A 13,284-nucleotide genomic window follows, 5' to 3' on the forward strand; every position below is an offset into this window, starting at 1 on the left:
AAATAAAAACAAGAAAGTGAGAAAAAGAGAGGGAAGTAGAGATGGGGGAGGTAGGGGTAGAGGTGAGAAGGAAGAAGGGAAGGAAAGAAGAAAAAAAAGCTTATTAGTATACTACTATATATCACAAATATTGGGTTAGCCAAAAAAGTTCATTTGTTTTTCTTCTGTAAGATGATTCTAGTTGTGTTTAGTTGTATTTAATTATATTCAAAACAATTTTGTGTGATTGTATTATGACAGCTGTCATTTTTTTAAAAACTTACCAAAATTGGTGAATTTTTGTGTAGCCATTTTAATATTAAAATGGAAGAAAATATGCAAGATTTTTGGCATGTTAAATTTTATAATTTCAAGAAAGGTAAAAATTCGACTGAAAAACACACAGAAAATATTTTCACAGTGTACGGAGAAGGTGCTGTGACTGATGAACTATGTCAAAAGTGGTTTGCAAAGTTTCGTTCTGGAGATTTCTTGCTGGATGCTGCTGCACAGTTGGGTAGAGCAGTTGAAGTTGATAGCGACTGAACTGAGACATTAATTGAGAACAAGCAATGTTCTACTATGTGGGAGATAGCCACATACTCAAAATATCCAAATCAATAAAGCTATTGGTGAAAATGAAAAATGTGTCTTTTATTTTACAGAAAATATCCATATGGACTTTTTGGCCAATCTAATATATGCAAGATACATCTTTTACTACCATTTTTAAAAGATTATCTCATAATTCAAAAACTTTTAAAATGATCCTTCTTGATTGCTTTTGACTAGTCATTGGCCATTACATCAACACCTATTTTAATGTATAGTTCCAATCTACATACATTTGCACATCAATGTAGTAACTCTGTTGCTGCCTGTGGAACAGCATGATGTCACACTAGTGTTTTCATCTGGTTTTTAAGTCACACCGAAGGTCTTGCTAAAGGAAATGAAACCTAATGGGGATTCATTATTAAAAAGGAAAGTTATTTAATAATTGAAGAAAACAAACAAGTTGCCATACACTTAATGGGGGAAAGAAGAGGAAGGAGCAAGTGAAGGAACATAAATAGAGGACTCATGGGCATGGACAACGGTGGGGGGGATTGACTGTGGTAATGGGGGTACGGGGCAGGGGAGAGCAATGGGGAAAATGGTGGGACAACTGTAACTGAACAACAATAATTTTAAAAAGTTTAAAAAAAAAGAAATAATAGATCTTTCAAGTCTGTGCTTATTGCATTTTTTATTTGAAAATATAGATTGCTTCAAAAAAGAAAAGAAAAGATAGATTGTTTCAATCTTCTTTCAATTTCTTCTTCACCGTCCCTTTATCAGTACTATAAAACCAATGCCACTTGGCTCTCCTTGCCTCTCTTTCTATGATTTTACATATTTATATTTAGTACAAATTTAAGAAGAATATTTTATGAGAGCTGTTTCAATTTTAAAACTCTTAACATTACATAATGGAAGGGGTTGTCCTGTTCGATGATTCCAAAATTTAATCAAGAGAAAGGGATGCATTTTAGGTAAGTCACATGTCCTCCCTGGGATTCCTGAATTCTTATCATAATGGCAGCCATTCTCCAATAGAAGGCCACTCACTAATCAACTATGATTGGCTAAATTCATGGAGTTATTCTACATATCAGAGCTTGTTCCTCAAGCAGCAGAAAATTCATCACCGACCCAGCATCCACGGAGGCCCACTTTGCATGGAGATGGGCAGGAGGACCACAAAAAACACACAGTGAAGTGTTTACTAGGAAGGGGATATGCCAGGAAAAAAAAAAAAAAAAAAGATGAGAGAGAGGCACCTTTCCTCCTTTACAAAATTGCAGTTGACCAGAGGATTCCTTTTGCAGCTGGCTCAAGATCGTACCTTCCAGAGATTCTTTATGTATACCTTCTCCACCTGTGCCCCAAATAGCAGAAACAATAGCTTTAATTTTAAAATAAATGATAATTTCCAAATCACACAAACCTATCTGGTAAGAAAAAAATGACAGGAAAATAGTTTTTCTCATCTAGTAGAGGGATGCACATATCAAAAATTCAGAAGCTAATGTAATCTGTACATTGTTTTGTTTGTATCAACAAAGTCACAGAATATGTTGCTAAATTTTATCTTTATTGACAAAACCTGTGTATAAAAGAGGTGTCAAACAGTAGAATGATTTTAGAGTAAAGAGCCTGATTACTTCCGTTATAATTTCTGCCCACTGCAGGAGTCTCATTCAGCTCTACATACTTGGAAGTGATTAAGTACTCAGTGCAATAGTGTCTATAGAATACCATGGATTTTTGCCATCGTAACCCAAATATTTTCATCCTTCTGACCCACTGTGAAAACCTGTGAAACAATGAGTAAACTATAAATTAGGTGTAGCAGTAACATTGTGTCTACAAAACTAAAGCATACCATTACTCTTTTAAACTATGTAAATAAAGGAATTTGACAAGTTAAAAAATTAGCATACTCCAAATAAACAACTTTACAATAAGCAGACGGTATATAATGCACTGAATAAAGTGTCAATACTCTTCAGACTGTACTTTTTAAAGGAATTTAAGGCAATTATATTGATAAGATTATAATATTGCTTAAGGCACTATTGTCTAAGCCATAAAAAATACACTTACATTATTCTTTCTATTTTCTGACACTCAAAAAAGGCCACCAGTCAAGAAATTATATGGGAACATATCATTTTAGAGTTATTCTACAGGGAAAAAATAATTCTTTGAGTATTGAAGTCTAATGCAATTGTAAATTAACGAAACTGAAATAATGAAGACAATTAAATTTGACATGCATTTTATCCTACAATTAGTTGCCAGTTTTTATTACATTTGAATGCAGCTCACTGTAATGATATTCTTCAAATTAAATTTAAAAATAGAAAAATACACATTGTCCCTTTTTGAGTTTTATTACTTACTTCTTCTTAAGGGAAACTTCTTTCAAGTACAACCATGCCGAAACTTTGCAAAAATAGTTTCCTGTTTTACTAGCTTAGATTAAATAAGGAGTTTAAGGACAAGTCTTATTGGACATTAAAACTGTTCACCATGACTTTTTCTTGTCATAACATATTATTTTTGTGACTCTTGATTATTTAAACAAAGATTCCCTATGCACTTTTGAAACAGGGCCACTAGGGGTGTGAATAATGGTCCCAGGCAGACATACTAAATTTCAGAATCCAATCATATTTTTGTGCCAGATGGCTATAGCAAGGCCATATTTAGATTAAGCAATTTCTTTTTCTACTCTGATGCACACAACGTTTTAAGATGCCTGTAACAGAGATATGCACTTTGATACGAAGTGCAAATGACCTTTTAAGGCTTTCAGCTATTGCTTATATGTCTTAAGCCATTGCAAAGTTTCACAATAGGCAGGGTTTTTGCTTTTCAATATTCTTTACATTTACATTCATGTGTTACTTTGCATGTCTAGTTTTCACATATGCATGTGTACACATGTTCATTACCCTTTAAGGATACAAGCATGATGTTCATGGAACCAAACTACTAAGTATTCTTCAGAGTGACTTGGATGTCCAACAGAACCCTCCTTCACTGAAGCCACCCTATAAGAACCCTTCAGACCACTGTAAGCAGATACCCACTGCAATGAAGAGACCTAGATCGTAGTCAACAACTGCCTGGCTGGGAGTAACGGACAAGCTCATGTGCTTTGATTAAGACTCAAGGAAGCTGTGTTTTGTACTGGGGAGAACAGGGAAATATCCAATTTGAACAGCTAATAGGAAGGCTTTTCCCTCTTTCTAAGAACTAAAATAAATTAAAGGAATTTTAAAAAGTCAAATAGAAATGTTTATAGATATGTTTAATATGCCTGAATGCTTTTTAATAGTATCAGAGCATCAAGAAGTGGACTTTACAACAATTTCCACCCATTATAACTATTAATAGTTAGGTGAAGTAAAACACAGTCATTCCATTATAGAAATATTTTTAAACATTTTAATTTCTGTGTTGAGTTGAAAACATAATGCCCGACATGTATGATGCTAAATTCAAAAAGATAAATGCACAAGGCTAGTTAAATTAGATATTTTATGATGTCATTTTATTTCATTACCTTTGCCATTTGTGAATTATTTTCTTCTTAAAATATGAGTAATCTGATTATTTTAATATGCTATAGTAAAAGAGTTGGCAGAGCACAGAAACTGGAGGTGCTCTAAGTAGGAAAACATTTTTACACAAATAAAAAACACTGTTCTCCCCTCTGATATAAGCACTTTAAATGTTATCTTATTTATTAATTACAAAACTCCTATGAAAGAAGTATCATTATTACCATTTCCTTATTACAGATGAGGAATCTGATACAAACAAAATTATATAATTGTTCTTGTGGTTAATAAATGGCAGCATGAAGATTTGAATTCAGGCAGCCTAATACCAGCAGTCACCACCACGTTTATCCTGAAAATGGTCTCATGCATATATGGGGGAAAATGAACATATGAATAAAAAACATGAGTGTGGGTAGAAGGCATACAGGCAAGACCATATAGGGCAGAGGAATGCATCCTCCCTTTTGTAGGGGAAATAAAAAATGATTAACTGATAAAACAGATATTATTCACAGGGGTTCTGATTGGTGGAGTTGAGTGAAACATGACCTCTATCATCTGTGAGGTCATTCTCTGAAAAAAAGAATTAAGAAAAGATGGAGAATCCAAGGCCCCTGATTCCACACTTAGGAACAATTAAAAAAAAAACTATTTAAAAAGGCCACTTTGGGGAACACTATTGGGAGAAAACAAGAAACAAAACAGAGCAGATGAGCTGCAGCAGGGACTTAGTTTTCATGTTATTATGATGTAGAAGTATGGTAAGGACATATGTGTGCAGTAAGAAAATACATGTAGCTGAAGTCCTGGGGCTGGACAACCATTGAAAAGACAGATCTCTGGTAGGTTAGGGATGTTCTAAAAATTTCAGGTATCAAATATATTAGTGAAATATATTTATTAATATGTGGTAACGGGAGGCATACAATTAGATATTGGTATCTGAGTCTTCTTGAAAGAATGAGGAATTTTAGTCAAAGGACTAGGGCATGAAAGTACACAATTTTTTATCAATGTGGGTGATACACAGCCAATAGTGTACCAGGTAATGTGGAGGAAAGAGAAGTTGAGACCCAAGTGTCGTAGTTGGGAGAGGTAGAGGGATGCTGTGGAAATTAAGGGAAATGGTGCTGCAGATGTGGAGAAAGCTATGATAGTCACACTGGAATGATGGCATCCTGGGCTTGAAAACACTGAATTCTTGGAATGACTAAGAAAACAGAACATTGATCTGGGCAGGGACCAGGCTCATTTCCTTCTCTTTTAGAAAGTCATAGGCTACAAGAAAGGTAAAGCCTCCCTTGGGGCAGGCTCTGTGGGAAAGTGCTGTTTTGGAAGAGACTGTGGATTTCAACAAGGAAACTTGATAAAGTAGACAATGGGAAGAATATATCTGGAAAAGAAATGTTTTTCCTCTGGTGTAGGAGGTGTAGTTGAGAAAATTTGCACACGTCTGATGAGTTCCCTAGTTTTCATCAGAGAAAAGAGATAGAAGAGATTCCTCACAGCAGCAATGACGATTCAGGTATAAAAAATGACACACAAGAGTTGTGCCAAAGGGCAAATTTAGTACAACTAGGAATTGGCAGTTGACTGAGGGATGAGTGGGAGAAAAGTGGTCCAGCCAAAATGTGTTCACGGAAAAAATTGAAGAGCAAGTGGTTTCCATTTAATAGAAATTATTGGATGCCAAAATGTTGAAGAGCAGAGAGTGAAGAGTAGCACTTTGGAAGGCTAGGTTACAATTGCCCTGGGAAGTAGATGGTTACCTCAAGACGCCTGAGTAGGGCGAGGAAGGCTGGCTAATGACTGTGGTGACAGCTCAGTGCGTTATAGAACTTGACTTTCCTGTAGTTCCCAGGCACCCCAAGAAAGGTACTAGCCATTAGTAAGTTTAGAATTATTTAAAATTATCTTTGGTGTTCATTAATGTTTAAAATATTTTAGGTCTAGGGGACCTTCTGATGTTTATGTTCTAAAAACTTCATTTGTCCCCAGAAGACTCAGTGGCACTATATCCTAGCATATGTGATTTCAGGAAATTGGAACATTGATAAACCATGGTGAACCATTTGCTACATAAATCCTTTTTGACCTTTCACCTCACACCATGCATAACCCTATATGGAAGTACTTCCACAGAACTACAAAAGAAAATTTATTTTGAACAATACTATTTCCATATTTTACTTGCCTCTGTAAAACATCAAAGGAGGGATTTTTCATCATTGGTTTGATTTTTTCATGTGGGTTGTCTCTATGTTTGCCCCAACACTCTTTCAAGATCATTTTTCCCTCTGTTAGGCTAATCTTTTGAAATCCTATAATTCCTGTCATCTCACCCATGTCTACACAACAGCAAACGCATGTTTCAGTAGGAGAAACTGGTTCCTAGAGGAACAGGAGGCAGCATCTGATGTCCCAACAGAATGATTAAGGTAGTTCACTGCATTTCAAAAAATGAAGGGGGCTTTTCTGAGCCAAACATTTTTTATAACATTTCAATAGTTAAAAGTGTTATAAAACCTATCATAAAGAATATAAGATCACACACACTGTGATAAGTACCCTGAGATAGTCCACATATAATTCTTCTCCCAAAATGATCTCTAGAACTTTTCTGGGAACACATACCATTTTCTCTCCCACTCTTCATCTTCCATTATGATCCCCAGCAGTAAACTTTGCCTTACAGCCTGAATTACCATTTTAAATTTAGTTAGTAAGAACAAATATCATGAATTCCTCCATTATTTTGACAGGGCTCAAATTGCTCTGGTGACTCATTAATCAACTTATCAAATACAGAGTGGGATAGTGAATATACTAATTGAAAGTCAAGAAATAGAGCTTAATTGTTTAATGTCAAAAGCTCAGGGACAGATTTCAGGTAATTGGTAGGGAGCTTATTCACATGAGTTTTAAAATGGAAGTACTTGATCTAGGTTAAACTAAAGACATTTGCTAATTATTTGGGTAGGTCTTCTGGGGCACACATTTCAGTTTAGATCAAATAAGAAACTTAAATAAAATGATGTGCCCGATTGTGAATAAAACTTTAATTGAAGTCTGACATGAAACTATGAAAGTGAAAACAAATTACACATATACAAAAAAGAAAAGAAACAGCCCTGTTAAAAAACACACTTTAAAAACAAATTACATTCTCAAAAGCAAGCAGTGCCCTTTACCTATTTTGAAGACATCATTTGTTTTAATATATACTTTAGAGCAACTATTTTTACACTGGTATCACATAAAAAATAATAATGTCTCTAAACATTTGAACTGAGTAGAGAAATTTAAACATTTTAGTCTCAATTTAGTCTCAACCTTATTTTCTATTAAAACACATAAAAATGGTCTACATATATTAAGGGGATTGATTTTACATACTTTGATTTTTTTCTTCAGTCATAAGTACAAGAAATGAAAAGCCTGGCGAACTTTGAAGTTTAAGGAAATAGTTTTTGAACACAAAATCCAAATGGCTTCAATAGTGACTTCTTTCAAGACTAAAGTTTCATAAAGTGCTAATATATTTCTGAAAATCAAGTTTCACATTTTAACCCGCCTTAAATGCCTTCCCACCAGGGTGTCTGGCCAGCATTGATTTCAACAGGTCTCAAGGTGAACTTTCACACCGTTCCTCATCAAACTTAGCCCTCTATTCTCATATTGTCCTTCAGTTGATTATGCCACCACCCTCTTAGTAATTGAGATTCCAAACCTTGGCATAGTTCTGTTTGTGCATGAGCATTTTATTTTTAATAGACTTTATTTTTTAGTTTAAGACTCATAGAAATATTCAGCAAAAAGTCCAGAGATTTATCATACTTTTTGCCTCTATATATGCACAGCCTCACCCGTTATCATCACCCCCCACCAGAGTCGCACATTTGTTACAATCACTGAACCTGTATTGACATATCATTATCACCTGATCTGTATAGTTTATTATAGGGTTCACTCTTGGTATTTCACATAATATGGATTTACTTATTTACTTAATTTTAAAGATTTTTATTTATCTATATTTTAGAGAGAGGGGAAGGGAAGGAGAAAGAAAGGGAGAGAAACATCAAAGGACCTTTTGGTCCGCAGGTGGGCACTCAATCCACAGAGCCATACCAGCAGGGCTCATCTGGACAAATTTATAATGACATGTATCCAGCATTACAGTGTCACAGTCTCACTGCCATCTATCCCTTTCTGCCCCCAGGTCCTGGCAACTACTAACCTTTTTATTATCTCCACAGATTTTCCTTTTCCAGATATTGTGTCATTGGAAACTTAAAATATGTAACCTGTTCATATTGGATTCTTTCATTTAGGAATATGCATTTAAATTCTGTCCATGCCTTTTTATGGTTTGGTAGCTCATTTATTTTTAGCACTGAGTAATATCCCATGTATGTATGTACCACAGTCTGTCTGCTCACCCCCTGAAGGACATCTTGGTTGCTGCCCAGCTTTGGAAATTCTGAATAAAGCTGCTATATATATGCATATGGGTTTTTGTTGGCATTAAGTTTTTACCTCCTTTGGTTTAAATACCAAAACTCCTAATTGATGGATCATAAAGATCATATTCATAATATAGTTTGCTGTTAATGTTGAGTGAAAAAACAAAATGTAGGTTATTACATATTTGTATATTTAAATGTACATGAGAAATATCAAATATTACAGATATATATATATATAGATTCATGAATTATATATCACATTCATGATGATAATTGCAACTATGAGGGTGGTGAATAATGCAAACTTTAGTTTTATTTTATGTTTATCTTAAATAGATTTAAATAAAACCAATGTTTTAAAGTCAAGTTCTGTGTGATAGGAATATGGATGTTTAATACATTGTGTTTTATATCTGTTTTTAAAAATCATTTCCTCAAAGCTAAAAAGATATATATGTCTAAGACAATACTGTCAAAGAGAACACAAATATGGAAAAGATAATTAAATCAAGACAGAGTAAGTACACAAAGTATACAACAAAAGACCCTGTACAGTACAAACAATATAGCTGCCAACTTCTTTCTCTCTAATATATTTGACCTCTGTCTATTCTCACCATTCCCACTTCCCCTATCCCATTTTCCAACCTCATCCTCTCATTCCTCTGGGCAGTGGCACAAAGCCTGCCAGTTGGTCACCCTGATGATAAACTCTCTTCAATGCAAGTTTTACATGATGCTGAGTTATGCTATTCTATATCTTTTATTAGTCTCCACTGGAAAAGGAATGAGCACCTTAATTTTAATTAAATATTTAAAGTTATATGTCAAATGCCTTCCTTAAATCCTGTTGTTTTTCCAAACTCTGACTTTCTCAACAGTGCAATACTTCATATTGCTACCCATCCTCTGTTTTCTTCCTTCTCTCTTATTGGTTACACACTGTCCTCAGTCAAAATGCCTTTCCCTGTGTCTCTAATCATGCAAAGCTAACCATCTTTTTCTTTTAAGGTTTAAGGTTATATTCAGATGTCATCTCATCTATAAAATATTCTCCCAATTTCAAGTAATAAAAGCCATATTTTCATCTTCTGTTTTCATATAAAATTACTCTGTATGTTTGGTGCTTATCAGTTTATGCTTCATGACATAATTAACAATGTGTCTGCCATGTAAAACCACATGGGACTTTTTTCCTAGCATGTGAGATCTTGAAGGAAGGTCAATGGATATATAGATAGATCATCCAAAGTGCATGGTACAGAACGTTATACTAATTAAAGTAATCAAAATATATATTAACTACCCATAGTGTTCAGGAAATGTTGCAGGATTTCACCCAAAGTCATGCTTCTCGTAATGCCCTATTCCAAGCAGCACATTGAGCTCTATTCACCAACCAGGTCCATCACCACCTTTCACATACTGGAATTTTTATACCTTTTTACGGTTATCAGGGTCAGGAAGCCCCTTCTTGCCAATAATATCAATGACTGTGAAACTGAGGAAGGAAAACGGGGAACTGTGCACATTTTTTCATTCAAAAAGCTCTTTGACCACAATGCACATTTTCCTATAGTATCCATAAAGACCACTGGACTCTTCATCCTGTGAGTTGTGGTTTGGTGTGACATTTGCCAAACCACAATATGCTACCTAGTTTCATGTGGTTTTAGATAGTAGGCACACTGTTTTTTCAGTAACTATGTTGATCCTTTCATCTTCTCCGGTGTCCTCAGTAATTTAAAAAAAAATTCAAATAGCCATTGGAAATTAGACATTTAGCCTATACAGAGAAAACAAAGTGAGACTACCTTCCAGTTGTCTATTATCCTTTCTGCATGTATTCACATGGTTATTTTTAAAGATTTATTTTATTTAAAAAGGAGTCCTCAATACACTACCTGAGAAATAATGCAACACTTAACTAAAGCCATCCTTTTCCAGAATAGTGTTAGTAATGCATCCTCTTAATGCATATCACAAAAACAGCTGTGATTTTTGTAAGGGTCTATTCTGTGTGTGACCAAGTTTGATCTCACAACAACCCCATACACTATACAACCAAACCTCATACACTAACAAAGAAAGCATTTAAGGGTACCTATTGGAATATGGTTTCGGATTTATACTTTTCTGAATGGTACTCCAAGAGTCGTTGGTTTAATAGATGAGTTTTCTATTTCCTAGTAGAATAGCACAACATTTTAGGTAGGAATTGGAAGTCTGGGATACTTAATGCAAAATAGGCCTTTGAAAATTTTGAAATAAATAAGATGATCAATTTAAAAAAAAAAAACCTCATCTCAAACTATAATACAAGGATATTGTAATCAAAACAGCCTGGTACTGGCATAAGAATAGACACATAGATCAATGTAACACAACAAGGAGCCCAGAAATCAACCCAGAACTTTATGACCAATTAATATTTGATGCAGGAGGCAAGAGCATACAAAGGAGAAAAGATAGTGTCTTCAATAAATGGTGTTGGGAAACTGGACAGGTACATATAAACAAAATAAAAAGAAAGAAACTATACCACCAACTTACACCATACACAAAAATAAACTCAAATGGATGAAAGACATAAATGTAAGTTGTGAAATCATAAAATTCCTAGAAGAGAACATAAACAGTAACATCTCAGACATCTCTTATAACAATATTTTTGCCTTATTTCTCAGGCAAGTGAAACAAAGGAAAAAAAATAAATGAATGGGACAACTTCAAACTAAGACATCTTGCACAGCAAAAGAAATCATCAACAAAATGAAAAGGCAACCCATGGTATGAGAGAACAGATTCACCAATGATACATCAGCTAAGGGGCTACTTTCCAAAACTTATAAAGAAATTCTACAACTCAATACCAAAAAGACAAACAACCCACTTAAAAAACAAGTGAAAGATCAGAATAGACACTTCTCCAAAGAGGACATAGAGATGTCCAATAGACATATGAAAAAACATTAAATATAACTAACCATCAGAGAAATGCAAATTAAAATAACAATAAAATATCATCTCTCACTTGTCAGAATGGTTATTATCAATAATCCAACAAACAATAAATACTGGCAAGGATGTAAAAAAAGGAAACATTTGTGCACTGTTGGTAGGAATGCAGATTGGCTCAGGCACTGTGGAAACCAGTATGGAGACACCTCAAAAAATTAAATATGGGACTGCCTTTTGACCCAGTAATACCACATCTGGGAATATATCTGAAGAAAGACAAAACACTAATTCGAAAGAAGATATGTCCCCGTGTGTTAATTGCAGCATTATTTATAATAGCTAAGATCTGGAAACAGCCCAAGTGTCCATCGGTAGATGAGTGGATAAAAAAGCTGTAGTACATTTACAAAAAAGCTGTGGAACATTTATGTGGCTGTAAAAAAGGAAAATCTTACTTTTTGTGACAACATGGGTGGACCTTTAAATTATTATGCTAAGTGAAATAAGCCAGAGAGAGAAAAATACCATATGATTCCATATATATATGGAATATAATCAACAAAATAATTTAACAAACAAAATAGAAACAGAAGCATGGACACCTGGAACAGACTGACAGCTGTCAGAGGGGAGAGGGTTGGGGGCTGGGAGAAAAAAGGTGAATGGATTAAGAAAATATGACATATAGACAGGGTTCAATAATATGGTGAAAACCAGATAGAAAGGGGAGCGAGGAGGAGGTGGGAGAGGACAAAGGAGAGGATAAACTGGGATGGAAAGAGACTTGACTATGGTGGTGAGTGTACTATGCATTGTGCAGATGATATTTTACTGAATTGTACACTTGAAGCCTGTAGGATTAAATTAACCAATGTCACCCCAATAAGTTCAATTTAAAAAAGAAAACATTTATAAAATTATGAAATATAAGACAGATTTTAAAAGATATGTTTGTATGTAATTATTTAAATTAGAGATTGAGAAGAAAACTATTTGAAACAGCTCATGAAAAAATTGGTGAACTGTAAGAACTGAAGATATTACCTAGATATACCTCCAAAAACTGTGTCAGAAAATACACAGTTTACAAAACTTGGAAGAGTGAGATAAAACATAAGAAAGGAGATATTTTAAAAGCAGTGGCTAAACATTTTCTGAAGAAGGACATGTGAAAACAAAATCACAAATGCAGTGAAAGCAAAAAATATCAGCAAAAAATAAATGCACATCTAAATATATCATTTTAAAACTAAACACGAAAGACAAAGGAAAGATATTAAGCCTGACTGGGTAGCTCTGTTGGTTATAGTGTTGTCCCAATAGACCAAGGTTGTGGGCACACACCAGCAAACATTAGAATCAGTCAATGAATGCATGAATAAATGGAAAAACAAATTGATGTCTCTCTCTCCCTCTGTGTCTGCCTCTCCTTGCTTCTTCTCTCTCTAAAATCAGTAATTAAAAATTCAATCAATGAATGCATAAATAAGTGGGACAACAAATAGACATTTCTTTTTCTCCCTCCCCACTCCCTAAAAAGAAAGAAAGAAAGAAAGAAAGAAAGAAAGAAAGAAAGAAAGAAAGAAGGAGAGAGAGAAAGGAAGGAAGGAAGGAAGGAAGGAAGGAAGGAAGGAAGGAAGGAAGGAAGGAAGGAAGGAAGGAAGGAAGGAAGGAAGGAAGGAAGGAAGAGGAAGGAAGGAAGGAAGGAAGGAAGGAAGGAAGGAAGGAAGGAAGGAAGGAAGGAAAAAGAAAAGAAA

This window comes from Desmodus rotundus, chromosome 1 (genome assembly GCF_022682495.2).
Source record: "Desmodus rotundus isolate HL8 chromosome 1, HLdesRot8A.1, whole genome shotgun sequence".
Taxonomy (NCBI): Eukaryota; Metazoa; Chordata; class Mammalia; order Chiroptera; family Phyllostomidae; genus Desmodus; species Desmodus rotundus.